The sequence below is a fragment of the Somniosus microcephalus genome, chromosome 19 (assembly GCF_052327205.1).
Source record: "Somniosus microcephalus isolate GS21.2 chromosome 19, FLI_Smic_1.0, whole genome shotgun sequence".
Classification (NCBI taxonomy): Eukaryota; Metazoa; Chordata; class Chondrichthyes; order Squaliformes; family Somniosidae; genus Somniosus; species Somniosus microcephalus.
In genome coordinates this window covers 67,444,506-67,449,080 of record NC_141005.1, presented here as the reverse complement: position 1 = coordinate 67,449,080, position 4,575 = coordinate 67,444,506, and the positions used below count along the sequence as shown (strand labels likewise).

The window sequence follows — 4,575 nt, the reverse complement described above, 5'->3', positions numbered from 1 at the left end:
CACCAATGATGGAGTGATTAAATTCGGGGATGCTCAAGAGGCCAGAATTTGAGGAGCGCAGATATCTCAGAGGGTTGTAGGGCTGGAGGAGGCTGCAGAGATAGGGAGGGGGGAGGCCATGGAGAGATTTGAAAACAAGGATGAGAATTTTAAAATCGAGGCATTGCTTAACCGGGAGCCAATGTAGGTCAGCGAGCACTATTTACTATTGTAAAATACATCATTGTATCTTACTGTAACAGCGAGAAGTATAGCCGAAAATGATTAATAAAGTCTAGCTGGACAAATAGATCATCGTGAATTTAATCGAATTGTAACACAGAACCCCCGAAATTGATCCTGAGATGGTCAATAAAATCTAAATTCGCTTTATATCTACATATAGCTTGATTGTCTATAAAATGAGCCTAGCTATCAGGACCGGCTCGAGGTTACATGAGTGCCTCCCCTGACCCGGTGTATCCCCTGACCCGGTGTAGAGGTCACTGATCAGTGCTGATGAGGGCTGTCGCGGTTTCCCAGGTGCAGCAAAGGATTTCTGCCCAGTTGTGGAGTTTCAATGAGCAGTGAATGAATTCATTCATCTCAACCCAGCAACACCCCGAGGGGACAGCAGGTGTAGTTCCAAGGTAACATCAGACTCGCTTCCCTTTTACCCAGGTAATGGGAACACTCGAAAATACATTTCCGCGCCAAGTACAAGCTACCCGTCACATTTAAACTCCATTAATCACCGAAATCCTACATTAAACTTTCAAAAATTCCGCTCTCAATTGAGATACATTTTCAAACTGTCAGAGTGTGGGGAATCTGTTTTGCGCTGGCATTTATATTTAACGCCGCATTTTTTCACCGAATTCCACCTTTTTGTAAATCTATTTACAGGCTATAAATTGCCAATTTGTATCAGTGATTCACATCTCTGTTCCCTTTAGTTGCTGTTCTCTCCTCTGCTGTTTTAGTCAGGCCCACAATGGGACTGTCGCACTCTCCTTTTCCCAGTCCTCATCCTCGCTGACGAAGCTTTCGTGTATTTCCAACATTTTTTCCAAACTGTTTCCTTTGAAATTTCACTACATATTAAAACCACTCGGCATACAAATCATTCTTGTAAAAGAACTACCAATAACTTCACGGAACTTGAGTAAGTGGGAAGGCTTTAAGATCTTTTTAAAAAATCAGTACAATTGCTTGATTCATTTTCGGCGCCAGATGCTGAAGGTGAGACAAATGTATATTTTTTCTGTGTGTGTGTGCTGACGAGCTGCTCTTTCACACCCCTCGCCCTTCTCATGACCTTACACGAGCCCCGCTGGCCCGGGATTACTGACTCATTCCAGCTCTCCAGATGGTCTCCCGAGACTCGGCCCCAACAAAACGTCAAGCAGTGTGGATAATTCCTCATTCAGAGAGAAACGCTTTGGCCATTGTCCCTCTGACCGCCCCGATTGGCTGTTGAGTGTGGGAAACGCAAAGAAACGCGGACTCACGCTTCTCCCTGTCCATTCAGAGCTATAAATACAGGAGCCGTCGGACAGAGCCGCAGCAGTCGTGGGCTTTAAGAAGTTTCTTTTAAGAGTGCATGTCTCCACTCAAGATAGGCTTCAAGAATGCGAACTTAATTACAGGACGATAAAGCATGCTCCCAGCTAAGGCACAGTATAAGGTAAGTTTACATTTACAAAAGGTTGTGATTGACATTTATTGTGTAATATTAATCAGCATATGCTTTCGTGCGATGCTAAAATATGTATTTGCTATTTTTCAGCTGTTGATAACATCGGTAGAGAAGCTGCAGTGATTGGACTGGGCTGAAGATATATTCAAGAACATCCCCAGATTCATACCTTTTGATATCACCGTGCTGGAAATGAGAAGGGATTACCTGAAACCTTAGAGTCAGCAACAAGTCAACGGTAAAGCATCGAGTTCCTTACACACAACAATTGCAAAGACTACTGTTGAAATCAGTTGTTCCCAAATCAGCTTTTTCTAACGTGTGTTTTTATTCTTATAGTTTAGCTCATCTCCCAGTGATTCCACAGCAGAATAATCGGGGACCGGCACCTGCTGTCTGTACATCGCACCAAGATGCAGATGGAGAAGGAAATCGCCAACCATTTGAACAGAGCTCCAAATCCAGCAGAGGTCCACGCATCTCCTCTGCACTTTCTATCCTGTCGGACCCGGCCAAGCAGACAGTCCAGCCCAGCAAATCCGGGCACCCTGACAGAGCTGAAATATATGGACATTTTATAGAACTCAGGAAGTGACAGTTGCACAACAAAATCACTGGAGATGTGCTCTGGTGTAAGACAGTATTCCAGACTGGAAGCAGTGTCATTAATACCTTCACGTTGAAGGAGATGGATAGTTTGTTCAAGGATTATTTGTGATCCTTAGCTGTGTGATGTCATAATATGTGACCCCGTGTTCTACAATATTTGTAGAGTTACTCAACAATATATCTGTATATTCACAGTGAATATGTACAGTAGTTGTAATAACGGTGAAACTGTGTAGGAGAAATCTCTCCATGTCGATCCCCGTTGAAGTGTGTGAGGGATAGAAAGTGGTTTGTTCTGATGAACAGTCTTGCAGAAATCTATATCCATTTACTGAGTACCGTATTCGGCAATGTGATCATAGACAGGCTTATTACAACAGGAATTGTTATTGGTAAAAGCATAATTATTCTAATGATCAGTTTCGTGAAGATGAAATAGAAAAGTCTATGGACGCCTCCCCCCTCCCCCCACCCCGCCCCGAGCCTCGCTTCCTCTCAGCGTCCTGAGTGTTAATTCTAAAGATTGTAGTTCTATGTTAATTCGCTGTGATCACATCGCTGTGGTATTGAGGGGGTTAATACCAATCTGCTAATAAGTATAGGCACGTATCTTCATATTGAAGGCGGTGGATATTTTTTTTAAATGGCTATTTCTCATCTTTACTTGTGTAATATCACAACCGATGTTTGTGGAGTTGCTGAGCTATTTATAGGAGAGATCTCTCTTAATTGATCTCTGTGAAGTTTGTTAGAGATGGAAAGTCTTTATGTTAAAGATAACTTGTATCCATCTGGGAAAGTTTTAGTTGAGAGGAACAAACGAAGCGTTAGTACAATAACATGTTCGTGTTAATTCTAATGTTCATTATTATAAAAGAGGGATATAAAAACGTAAGCTCTCAGAGCCTTGGAATAGCGGTTGTAAAATTGCTTTGTAGAGGCGGCTGTTCCCCTATATCAGGGATGGAAAATGATTTCGCTTATTGAAGATGATTGGTATCTTTTTGTAAAAGGCCTAATATTAAGTGTTTGGAGCCCTTAAAGCTTCGGCCCTTGCTCAGCATTCTGTGAATGAACCAGGCAGGGGGCAATGTTTTATTACTTTGCCGTGATCTTGTCGAGGTAAACACGACATTAAAAGAAAAAACGTTCGGGACACTGCTCCTGAATGCGGATTATAGAGCAAGAGGGCATTGGTTAAAAACCGGTGTAAGGAAAGTTTATGACTGATGTCAGAAAGAACTTCTCTAGGCAAAAATTGATCAGCGCTTGGATCACCTTCTGGGTAGGAGAGTAGAGGCGCCAATCGGAGGCTCGGTCAGGAGCCAGTGAGAAGAAGTGATGGGGGAATGTAAGTTATTGTAATACATTCTGACTGGCTGAGCACAGAGGAGCTGACTGGACTCGCTCGTCAGTATCGATTATGATCACTCTGTTGTGGTGCTGAAGTGGTTTACTGAAAGGGTTGAAATTAATAATCGGAGCTGATGATGAATAATCCACATTGGGTGACAATCGGAATGGGAGGTTTACGCTTCGGTACATTGCTGCGGTCTCTTAGAAAATATATTTGAGGCTACAGCATGAATGTAAATATGCTGGACATTCATTGTTACAAATTTCCAATAAAATAATTTTAAGCTATCACTGTATGAAATGGCTTGTACAAATGATGCATTCGTTTACTGCACACACACTATATTCCCTTCTCTTGTAGGTGGACCGGAATCAGTGCACCCCCCCCCCCCCCGCCCCCCCACCCCCTTGGGAAAAGATGCTGCATATATCTTTACAATTCGATGGCATCTCAGACAATTGATTTGATTCCAAAGAGGATGAGCGGGGCTGCTTCATTCGGATGTAGTTAATGAGTCCTGCTCACACACCCTCCTCATGACTGTAAACGGGATTCGGACACAAGGAATTAATGAATAATGAGATAAAAATGTGGAAAATCAGCGAGAATGTAGTATATTTAATTAAAATAATTAACCATTGAATACTCTCCTGGGATTAATTAACTCCATTCACTCAAACCTGTCCATATATTGTGGTTTGAGCTCCCGTCTAAGTATTTGAAGTGAGGCCCCTGGCGTCTAATTCTGAAATGAATGGCATTAGCCTCCTAACACCCACAGTGCAAGGCAGACTCCTGGGCCGCCTGGGCCCCTCTTTCACTGCCATCGTCACTGCCCAGCCAGTACTAAGTGTGTCGCCGTGATCGAGAGGTGGGAGTTGCAGCTTCCTATGATCCACAGTAAACGCGAGGAAGCTGCTGCGGCCTGCTG

General features: G+C 43.1%; 1 long non-coding RNA gene across 1 annotated transcript; it reads left to right on the top strand.

The window, feature by feature from the left end:
* Positions 1-1,525: 1,525 nt before the first annotated feature.
* On the top strand, positions 1,526-3,931 carry LOC147104595 (uncharacterized). Its single transcript, XR_015072367.1, has 3 exons — positions 1,526-1,666; positions 1,769-1,916; positions 2,018-3,931. It is a non-coding gene; the product is annotated as an uncharacterized LOC147104595 (long non-coding RNA).
* The last annotated feature ends 644 nt before the right edge of the window (positions 3,932-4,575 follow it).